The following is a 12500-nucleotide window of genomic DNA, read 5'->3' on the forward strand; positions in this document are numbered from 1 at the left end:
AGAATAATAAATGGTGTTTGACGATGAAGATAAGGAAATGCAGCTGTAAACTTCTTTCATAAGTTGCACATGGCTATAGGTGGCATCATTTCCTGGCTGTACAGCTGTGCCTCTGATGTAGTGCCCCTTGTAGGTGATCAAAGCAGGAATTAGGAATTTGTTCAGGATGCCGGCAATCGTTCACCGACTCTTCACAAAGGGCACTGTGGAATCTTCAACATCCACCAACTAATGCCAGCAGACAGTGTTATGGTGTAAAAAAACCAATGCCAACAATTTCAGTTAAGTGAGCTCCAGAAGATGTTTATTCCATTGCTTGTACATGCTTATCCAACATGGTGTCTCACTTCGTGCCATCAAGTAACCACGCCCACTCACTTACAACAATGCAAACTATCCAAACTAACACGTCATCAATTCAAATAAAAGCAATAACAACCAAACATAACATTTTTTCACGAAGGATACTGTGGGATCCTTAACATCCACCAAATAATGATAGCAGATGAAACACCCAGTTTAAGGTCCATCCGATGGATGGCACAAACATTGATGAATTGCTCTGCCTGCGAAACACAGGAATGACAGTTTATAGCCGGGCCGGAGATTCAAACCAACGTAATAAAACTCAGAGGTGAGTGCGCATACATCTTGGCTATCCTGCCAGCCTGGTTATTAACTTTGAGCAAACTATCCTGCCACACAACAACGGCCACTATCTCTTTTTTTTTTAAATGCCAAGACATTCTTAACTGGCCTTGACACTTCGGGTCCTTAAATCTGCTTCATTGAGTTGATAAAACATTTGTCTCTTCTCCTCCAAAAAAAAAAAAAACCTTATTCATGGGCCATGTTCAATTTGTTTGTAAAGGTGGTGAAAATCGCACCATTTCCCAATAAGGGTAACAAGGTTGATGCTCTCACAGACCACATCTGCTGATTTTGAAAAGAAGGTTTTTCCCATTTCTTGAAATACAACTTTTAACTGATAAATCACTTTCCCCAACATGTTAACTTTTCTTTAAGCTCCTCCACAAGTCTAAACTAAATTTTCTTACAAGTCTCATGAAGCTGTGCAATTTTTTATTTTGCTCAAAAGTAGATTTAATCAGGCAGACAGCTCTCAGATAAATGACCTGTAAAATAGCACAGAAGCAAGAGATGACAAGGCAGACAAACGTATTTTTTTGGAATGAGGGAACTGATGCCATCAGAAACAGCAGCAGTGAAATCAATAGGTTCACATATTTTCTGCATTGGCAGGATAGAGGTTCACATGTTGGATGTTTTTGCTGTGGAGATGAAGCATGGGTACAGCAAGACAGGGTTTAGGGATCTTGGTCTTTTCCACAAAAGCGAAGTTGGTCTTCCTTGGCTTGAACCTTCATGGCATGAGCAGTATTCATCCAGATTATCATGTCCCATTGAAGGAAAAAATGAGGAGCATGTTCCAGAGATAGACTTGACCAACTTCCACTAAGCTTTTGTGGATGGTGAAAGACCTGCGAGTTTGGACTACAGGTGGGTTTGTTGTTGAATTCTGGCATGTGTAATGATGGAAACACAATGGCTGTGAGCTTTGTGTCGAGAGTGCAGGGTTGGCTCTCCAAGAGGAAAGGAAAGGATAAGTTGCTTTCTGGCAACTACATCATCACATTTAATCATTGCACCAGGGATCAGATGTTGGGCAGAATTGCTGGGAGTGTGAAGGTGAGAGAGAAAGAGAGAAAGAGAGTTTTTTTTCATGCCCATGAAGTCCAAAGAGAGAAAGACAGATGTTGAGAAATGAGTCCCAGGCACTATTTATGACCGTAGATGAAGAGATACGAGTGGGAGAGCAGTCATTGGTAAAGATGGTGGATTGCCAGGCAGCTCAATCTGTCTAATTAACCGCAGCAGTGCCTTTATGGATCTCTTAAGACCGCCAATGGAGATTGCCTACTCTTTCAAAAGGGTTGATCTCAAATCCTCAGGCACATATAGAATATATAGCCACTTATCTTTTGTTATAAAAACATACCAGAGAAGGTAGAGAAAGTTCTGTGTGGCCTTGACCCTGCCTCCGTGACCAGCCCAGATGGCATCAATTCTCAAATCCACTCTTGCTTCCGTTCTCTCTGCCATATTCAGCCTGTCCTCCTTTAGCACACCTCCGCTTTCTATGGAAGTCAGCAAACATTATTCTGGTCCACAAGAAAAGTGAAAAACTAAATGCTACCAAATACAGGCCAGTGAGTTTGTTTCAAATTACAACCAATGTCATGCAATCCATCATTGCTTCTGATGTCAAGTCTTTTCTTTTTTCAAAGTCTGATCTCTAACAATCAGTTTGTATTCCATCCTGGTGAGTCACTCAAGAGATGCTTTTGCTCTGCTCTCAGAAATGGTTGGAGGTCCTCAAACTCAAACAAGAGGTTAGGACCGTCTCCCTGGACATATCTCTGGCATTCTGATTTGCTTGTGAAAATCTCTGCCTGTGGCAAAGAAGGCCACATTGATCCCTGGATTTGTGACTTCTTCCAGTCATGCAGTCAACATGTCTTCCACTCATGCAGTCAACCATGAATGGAATCCTCTCCTTCCCTCTCCCAGTGGAGGTTGGAGTATCCCAAAGCAGTGTTTTAAGGCCAAATTTTGTACCTCATCTACACAAATGACCTCTCTGATGCTCTGGAAAAGCCTCTGTTCCCTTTTGTAGATGACTCCACATTGCGTCATACAGTACCCCCCAACCCTCTGCTCGGCAGACAGCAGCTGCATTTCTCTCAATTGACCTGGAAATGATCAGAAACTGGTTTGAAAATGGAGCATATCCTTCAATCCTGGAAAAATCTTAGTCTCAACCTTTTATTTCACTTCAGAAGGATCATCAGCCAAACCCACCTACAGTGCCTTCAGAAAGTAGTCAAACCTCTTAACTCTTTCACATTTTGTTGTGTTACAGCCTGAATTTAAAATTGGATTAAATTGAGATTTTTTTCACCGATCTACACATCTTCTTCTTTCGGCTGCTCCCGTTAGGGGTTGCCACAGCGGATCATCCGTATGATCCGCATAGTGATTTGGCACATGTTTTACGCCGGATGCCCTTCCTGACGCAACCCTGGTCGCCTCTTACGACACAGGGATCTGGTACACCTATTTTAACCGGGGTATACACCGGCCCAGTACACTAGTACTCATTTCGCCAACCTCGGAAGGATGACAGGCTGAGTCAACCCCCTGGTGTTTTAATTCAGTGGCCCAACGGGGCTTGAACTCAGGACCTTTTGGATCCCAAGCCGCTGCCATAACCACTGCGCCAACACCAGGTTTGTTTTCACCGATCTACACATAATAACCCATAATGACAAAGGAGAATTTTTATTTTAGCAATTTTTACAAATTAATTAAAAATGAAAAGCTGAAATGTCTTGAGTCAATACTCCTGGCTCTGGGGGGGGGGGGGGTGGGTGTTTGTGTACATGACTCTTTTAGAGCGTCACCATATTTTTTTTTTGTTCTATATGCCAAGACCTTCAAAAAAAGTTTGGGTAACACCTCCAGATCAAGTACGTTTTCTCTGTCGGGTCCATCTTGGATTCGCAGTTGGCTACCAGCAAACCATAATTGAACCAAAATGCCCGTATTGGGTTTCGATGGAATAATTCATTATTAAGCATCCATAAATTATTAATTTTGATTTACTTCAATTACTTATGCATTGCTTAACACATTTTAGCATGATTTATTCTCTTAAAACTTGGTTCACAGTAGAAAATGACCATATTTTACGTAATTTTAGTCAAAAATAGCTTTCAACTTGAAAGTAGCTCAAAGTTTGATGGTCTCTGAATGACTTAATATTGTAAGTAGAGCTATAAAATTTGGCCAAAAGTTTCATTATTAAGTTCTCTGAGCAATTCGATTTTCATATTCTCACAATGGGGCTATGTGATGACCACAGAGCTCATTATAAACCAGTCACCCCTACCCCCAAATGGCCACTTTTGCGGTATTTCATCAAATGATGATATCTCCTTAATTAAATGCCATGGAAAGTTGATATTTTTTATACTAAATATAGGTTATTGACTCCAAGGAATTCATTGGTAACATTTTTGTATTTTTTTAGCTGATCTAATTAGCATAATCCCAAGATTTTCCTCAAAATGACTGCCAAAATAATGAAAAGTAGACATGATTTAACATTTAGGCTTTAATTAATGGTCTAAAACAGTGATGTGCATATGCTTCAACCCTACAGAGACACACTCATCTTAATTAGATGTAGGGAAACTTGGGGCACAACCACATACCGGGGCAAGGTCAAGTACCAAAAGATTTCCATATTTTATTTCCAGCCATCACACCATGTTTAGAATGATATGGGCTTTTCCTCGATAAAGGTAATACTGTGATGACAATGCTGTTTGGGTCCATTTGACCTTGACCCCATTGTTCGAGGCCAATCACCATGTAACCAAAATATTCCATATGTTATTTCCCATTTATTCATCCCATTTAGTATTCATTTATTCATATTCATTCATAATTACATATATGTAACTGAGCCATCAGACCATTTTTTTAAAGAAAGATAAGGACATTTTTTTATACAAAGGGAACACTGTTGAGGGTCTATTTGACCTTGAATCCTTCACTCAAGGTCAAATATCAGGTGACCAAATGATTCCCCATGTGTGATTTCCTATTAGTGTAAAATACATACCTAAGCCCTCAGACCATTTTAAAGTAAATTACAGGGATATGAAAGTCTATGATGTCATTTTGGGGGATACCTAAGTGAGGTAAACTATGATGTCACTTCCTCTTGGCAACTGAATTTTCAAGAAAAAGAAGAGAAAACAATGCTGCAAACAAAAGGTAAGATTTTAATGGATCACCTTTGATGTTAAGTAAATATAATGGTCAAAAGTTGTCAATGAAATATCAAAGAATAATTTATGTGTATTATGTAGTGTATGTAGCAATATTGGTTCTAGCAGTATGTAGCGTAGGTAGTGTAGCACTTCGAACATGTTATAAATCTTGAATGTTGGATGAGTGATAATTCAAGAAAATGTATCAACAACACATTAGAACAATTTTACCTGGACTTTTGAGCTAGTTTGTAGTAATGTACAATGTACATGTAACTAGTATTAGAATGCAATGTGTTTACTGTAGCTTTCTAGAAAACTATCCAGGTACATGTATGTATGTCGTAAATTATGTAGTGTGTGTAATAATAATAGTACTTGCGGTATGTAGCATATGTAATGTAGCATTGAGAACAAGTTATCTTGAATGCTGGATGAGTGATAATTCAAGAAAATATATAAACAAGTCAGGAACATATTGAGCTATTTGGCAGCAATGTGTATGTAACTAATAGTATTGATGTATGTGCACCACTGTATTAATGGTTGTGCAAAAACCAGAACTTATTTCAATGTGTAAACATTAAAATTCTTAAATTAATATTGCTTTTGACTTGTTTTAATAGATAAGCAATAGGGAGTGGGAAGGATATTAAGTTAGAGTTTGATATTGAATATTGTTCTGGATTCCGAATTTTCAATATTTTGGCAGCAATTTTGGAATTATTAATAAGTAGATCAACTCCAAAAACTCCAAAAATGTAACCAATGAATTTCTTGTTGTCAAAAACCTATATATACATGTAGTATCAAAAATCAACTTCCCATGCCATTTAGTTGAGTGGATATCATCATTTGATGAAATACCGTAAAAGTGGGCATTTGGGGGCAGGGGTGACTTTGGTTTACAATGAGCTTTTTTCAATATTTTGGCAGCAATTTTGGAATTATGCTCAGTAGATCAACTACAAAAACTACAAAAATTTTATCAATGAATTGCTTGGGGTCAATAACCTATATTTAGTACAAAAAAATCAACTTCCCATGCCATTATGTCGAGGAGATATCATTTGATGAAATGCCGTAAAAGTGGCCATTTGGGGGTAGGGGTGACTTTGGTTTACAATGAGCTCTATGGTCATCACACATAGCCCCATTGTGATAATATAAAAATTGAATTGCTCAGAGAAGTTGATAATGAAATTTTTGGCCAAATTTTATAGCTCTACTTACAATATTAAGTCATTCAGAGATCATCAAACTTTGAGCTACTTTAAAGTTGAAAGATATTTTTGACTAAAATTAAGTAAAATATGGTCATTTTCTACTGTGAACCAAGTTTTAAAAGAACAAATGATGCTAAAATATGTTAAGCAATGCATAAGTAATTGAAGTATATCAAAATTAATAATTTATGGATGCTTAATAATGATTTATTCCATCTAAACCCAATACGGGCATTTTGGTTCAATTATGGTTTGCTGGTAGCCAACTGCGAATCCAAGATGGACCCTACAGAGAAAACGTACTTGATCTGGAGGTGTTACCCAAACCTTTTTTGAAGGTCTTGGCATATAGAACAAAAAAAAATAGGGTGACGCTCTAAAAGAGTCATGTACACAAACACCACCCCCTCCCCCCCAGAGCCTATACGACAATGAATATTCAACTGTTTTTCTATGAGACTCCAAATTGAGCTCAAGTGCATCCACTTTCCATTGATCATCCTTGCGATATCTTTACAACTTGATTGGAGTCCATCTGCGGCCATTTCAATTGATTGGACATGACTTAGAAGGAAACACACCTTTCGATGTAAGTACCACAGTTGACAGTGCATATTGGAGCAGAAACTCCACCATGAAGTCCAAGTAACTGTCCATAGAATTCTGAGACTGACACATAATTGTGAGGAGGCATATATCTGGGGAAGAGTCTAAAACAATTTCTAGAGTGTTGAAAGCTCCCAAGAGCACAGTGAGTTCATAAGGAAAGGGAAAGAATATGGAACTACCCAGACTCTTCCTGGAGCTGGCCGTTCGACCAAACTAAGCAACCGGGCAAGAAGGGCCTTGGTCAGGGAGGTGACCTTGGTCTAAGAGCATGAGGCAAAATATTCTGTGGTCTGATAAGACGAGCATTTAACTATTTGGCTTGAATGCAAAGTGATACCTTTGGTGGAAACCAAGCACATTTTATCACTCATCTAACACCATCCCTACCGTGAAGCATGGTGGTGGCAGCATCATGCTATGGGGATGCTTTACAGTGGCAAGGACTGGCAGACTTGTAAGGAGAGAGAACAATGAATATAGCCAAATCCAGGCAAATCCTTGAGGAGAACCTGCTTGAGAGTGCAAAAGACCTTTGATGTATGTTCCAACATGACAATGACCCCAAGCACACAACCAAAGCAACACTGGAATGGTTCAGAACAAGAATGTGAAAGTCGTTGAGTAGCCCATTCAAAGGCCAGACTTGAATCCCATGAAGAATCTGTGAAAGTCTTGAAGATTGCTATTTACCAATGCTCCCCATCAAACTTGACAGAGCTTGAGCAAATCTGCAAGGAAGAATGGGAGAAAAATCCCCAAATCCAGATGTGCAAAGCTGATACAGATATACCCAAGAAGACTCGAAGCTGTAATCACTGCGAAAAGCCATTCTACAAAATATTGACTCAGGGGGCTGATTACTTCTACGAATTAGACATTTCTACATTTCATTTTTTAAATAAATTTGGAAAGATTTCTAAAAACATGTTTTTACTTTGTGATTATGGGGTATTTTATGTAGATAGGTGACAAAACACATAGCTTTAATCAATTTTAAATTCAGGCTGTAGCGCAACAAAATTTGACAAAGTCGAGGGGTGTGAATACTTTGTTTGTGGAAACATGGGCCTCGGTGAACCGGTTGAAATGGGGTAAACCTCCTGTGATCTGTGGCATCCATGCTGAACTTCTCATGGCTGGTGGAAATGCTGTACACGTGTTCTTGCATGCATTTATGTGCTGGTGGGAACAGGCCGAATCTCAACTTACTGGAAGAGGGGCTTTGTTGTCCCTCTCTGGAAAGGGAAGGGTGATCGCCAGGACTGCAACCACCACTGAGGGGGTGACGCTGCTCTCAGTGGCAGGCAAGGTGTTTGCGTGGATAATTCTTGAAAGGGTTTGCCACCATTTGCTTAAGCACCAGTGTCCAGAGCAGTCAGGCTTTATACCAGAGGATGATGATTGACCGTATCCTTGCTCTTCGGGTCCTCAACAAACGCAGACAAGAGTTTTGGCAGGGGCTGCTTGCAGCTAATGTTGATCTCTGTAAAGCGTTTGACTTGGTTAATCGGGATGATCTCTGTAGGATTCTCAGTCTTCGTGGGGTGCCACCAAAATTGATCAACCTGATGTCTGAATGATCTCTGGTAATGAGAGTGCTGTGAGGTGTGATGGTTCCATCTCTGACTTATTTCAAGTTGTATACTGGCCCCCACACTTTTCAGCGCTTATATAGACTGGATTCTGGGGAGGCTGTCGGAGAGATCAAGTTGTGGTGTATTGTTTGGGAGTGTGAAGATCTCTGACCTTGATTTCGCAGATGATACAGTCATCTTTGCAGAGACTCTGGATATCCTTTTGGGGGCCCTCGAGGCGCTGCATGAGGAGTTGGAGCCGCTGGGATTCCGGCTTTCCTGGATCAAAATTAAGATCCAGGCATTCATTGACATCTTGGATGCTGCTGTCTTGTCTGTACCCAATTGTGGTGAGGATGATGAAGTCACAGAGAGATTCACTTACCTTGGTAGTGATAATCTTGTCTCCGCTGGCTGTGAGCCAGAGGTCAAAGACATCTGGGTCAGGCATGGGGAGTCATGGATTCAATGGACCATGTGTGTGGTGCTGTTCGTACCTGTGCAGGACAAAAGTCCAAGTTTTTAGGTCGTTGCTGCTTCCAGCCTTGCTCTACGGAAGTGAGACTTGAACTCTAGCCAGAGATCTGAGACAGAAACTTAACTCCTTTGGTACAAGGTCTCTTCGGAAAATCCTTGGCTTTCGCTGTTCGGGCTTTATCTCCAACGAGCAGTTTCTGAGAGACTCAGATGAGATTTGTTACCTGGATAGCCTGTGAGCATCAGCTGCGGCTGAATGGACATGTGGCTTGTTTTGCTGACACTGATCCTGCTCACCAGATTCTCTCAGTGAGGGAGCATTGTGAGTGGAGGAGGCCAACGGGCCGACCATGTGCCTCGTGGTTGCAACAGGTTGATCGGCATCTCAAGAAGATGGGGATGTACTCGACACATACCTGGGGGATGGCCAGACGGAGGCCCCGGGAGTACCGGTGGAAAGTTGATCCAGCAACGTGCTGCTCCGGTGCATCCTCTCATACCTGAACTGACCTTCATAGTCTACAATGCCTTTTCCCATAGCTCAGGAGTGCTATGCCTTCTGCTTTGGGCTGATGCCCCTACCCAGCATCACATGTCTCTCCTAGATTCTGTGGAATGTAACCTCTCCTAGATTATTTTAACATTTATAGAATATCCCATGATGAGGCAAAAGCACAATGTGTGCTGCTTTCTCATCATAGGTCGGTGGTCTGTTTTTCAACTACCCCTTCTCCAATATTGCACGCTCTGCTCTTTCAGTCCTCTGACCATCCATATCTACTCCAGGGTGTGATGCATTCCAGTAACCCTCTCCTGTTTAAACTTCCCAAATCCAGGCTGACTGTGCACCTCAACTCTTTTCTTCCTTGCTTCTGCTGTTTATGGAACCATCATAGGTCGGTGGTCTGTTTTTCGACTACCCCTTCTCCAATATTGCTCACACTTCTCCAATCAATGGCTTGATATCCGATCATCAAGTTGGTTTCAGACCAGGTCACTCTACCCTGGATATGCTGCTTCTGCTCTCCCAACAATGGATGGAGGTCCTCAATGCCAGACATGAAATCCAAGGCGTATCCCTGGACATATCACGTGCTTTTGACACGGTCTGGCACCCTGCCCTGCTCACCAAACTCTCTTCCTATGGTATCCAAGGCCATCTCCACTCATGGCTCGCAGACTTCCTCTCCTGTCGCAGTCAACGTGTGGCCCTAAATGGAGTTCTTTCATCCCCTCTTCTTGTCCAGGCTGGAGTTCCTCAAGGTAGCGTTCTGGGCCCTGTTCTTTTTCTGGTTTTCATCAATGATCTCTCCAACTCTCTGGAAAATCCTCTATATCTCTTTGCTGATGACTCCACCCCTCTGCCGTACCATCTGTCATCCCTCAGACTGGCAAGCAGCAGCTTCTTTGCTCACTGCAGATCTGGATACAATCACAAACTGGTCCAACACGTGGAACATGTCTTTCAATCCAAACAAATCTCACATTCTCACTCTGTCTCTTTGAAAGGACCGTTTAGAACCCCCCCCCCCATACACTTTCTCAACAATCCTCTGGAAGAAGTCCTTTCTTTCAAGCTTCTGGGTCTCACTATCTGCCATGACCTTTCCTGGGAAAGCCACATTTCAAACCTCGCCTCCAAAGCCAGTCACCGACTGGGAATCCTCCGTCGTGCAAAGTCCTTCCTCGGCCCATCTGAGCTCCTGACCACTTACAAAGCTTTCGTCCGCAGCCTGATGGAGTACTGCTCTCCCCTCTGGGCTGGTGCTTCTGCCTCCCACCTTTCTTGGCTTCACGCTGTGGAAACCAAGGCATTTCGGATCATTGGCATCTCCCGCAATGAGGCTGAGTCTTTGGGCCTCTCACTCTCTCACCGCAGGCATGTCAGTGGTCTTTCTGTCTTCTACCGTCTCCTCTCCAGCCTCGCCACCACCCCCCCCACCCACTCTCTCTGCGATTTGTCCCCACCATATTTCCGCAGGGAGCTCAAGGTCCGCCAACAACCCCCTTCTGGTAAAACTACCAAAATCACGAATCACTGCTCACCTTCACTCTTTCATTCCACTTTTTCCCCGCTCTATTCAAACTCCCTCACTCTATCACTCTATTCAATAAACTCCCTCACTCTATTCAATCCCACTCTTCCCTCCAGGCCTTCAAAACAGCTGTTCACCACCACCTCTTATCATCCCCCATCCAAATCCTCGATCTTTTCTACCCCCGATAATCAACCCAAGCCCACCTCCTTCAAATTCCCTGCTTTCCTTCCTGAAAGTTCCTGTAATGTCCATCTTGTATTCCCCATGTTCCCCACCCCATCCCTCTCCCTTCCACAGATCTCCTAATGTCTCTGTTCCTCCACTGTTTTGTCCTTCCCACTCCCGCCCCTCTTGTCTCATGCCCCCTTTGCTGTGCGTTGTGTGTTAGCTCTCACATGAGCCTCGACAAGGTATACAATTTTTTTTAATAAAAATGCTGCAGAGGTTGTGTGTCATTCTTCCCTCTTGGGCTTCAAGCTAGCAGTGTCCCATCATCACTCACCATCTCAAAGTTTTTCCCATGATCTTTATTACCTTTATTAACCCTTCCTAAAACAGCCATCTTATATCCTAGTTTCAGTGTTTCCTCACCTCCTCTTTTACTGTTTATTCATTCCCTTGAAGTTTGTCTCACTTTCAGATCAACTTCACTCAAAACAAAATAACTAAACAAACAAAACAAGATGTCGTGCAAAGCACGATAATTGCAAAGTCCATAAAACAAATTTGACCTCAAAAATAATTGGTGGTTGAATTCAATGACCAAATATGCAACTCCTCTTCAAATTTCAAGTCAATCGGATGAAAATTGACAATTTTAGAAATCCGGGCTATGTTGTCCTTTTGCCCTTTGTTGATCTTGAAAATAATTGATGGTTGAATTCAGTGACCTGATTTGCAAATCCTCTTCAAATGTCAAGTCAATGAGACAAAAATTGAGGATTTTAGAAATGCCTCCTTAGTTTGTTAACCTTGGGACTACATTGATCTTTTGGTCCATGTTGACCTCAAAAATAATTGGCTGGTTGAATTCAGTGACCTGAAATATATAAATCCTCTTCAAATTCCAAGTCAATTGAATGAAAATTTAGGATTTCAGAAATACCACCTCAGTTGTTAACCTTGAGACTACATTGATCTTTTGGTCAATGTTGACCTCAATAATAATAATTGGCTGGTTGAATTCAGTGACCTGAAATATAAATCCTCTTCAAATTTCAAGTAAACCTGATGAAAATTGAGGATTTTAGAAATCCCACCTAAGTTGTTGACCATTGGCCTATGTTGACCTTTTGGTCGATGTTGACCTCAAAAATAATGGCCTCGTCGAATTCAGTGACCTGAAATATAAATCCTCTTCCAATTTCAAGTCAATCAGATGAAAATTGATAATTTTAGAAATCCAGCCTATGTTGACCTTTTGGCCTTTGTGGACCTCAAAAATAATTGGTGGTTGAAATCAATGACCTGATATGAAAATCTTCAAATTTCATGTCAATCAGATAAAAATTGAGGATTTTAGAAATGTCACCTAAGTTGTTGACCTTTGGCCGATGTTGAATTCAGTGACCTGAAATATAAATCCTCTTCTAATTTCAATTCAATTGGATGAAAATTGAGGATTTTAGAAATACCATCTTAGTTGTTGACCTTGTGTCTATGTTGACCTTTTGGTCGACGTTGACCACAAAAATAATTTACTGGTTTAATTCA

At 41.3% G+C, this 12500-nt stretch overlaps 1 protein-coding gene across 3 annotated transcripts in view; it reads right to left on the reverse strand.

Annotated features, from left to right (window-relative positions):
- LOC147023494 (interferon regulatory factor 8-like) overlaps nt 1-12500 on the reverse strand; it is an 87387-nt gene that overhangs the window by 30995 nt on the left and 43892 nt on the right. The gene's annotated exons all lie outside the window — the stretch shown is intronic.

Source organism: Eptatretus burgeri, chromosome 7 (assembly GCF_056783735.1).
Source record: "Eptatretus burgeri isolate ZD-2024b chromosome 7, Ebu_testis_v1, whole genome shotgun sequence".
Lineage (NCBI taxonomy): Eukaryota > Metazoa > Chordata > Myxini > Myxiniformes > Myxinidae > Eptatretus > Eptatretus burgeri.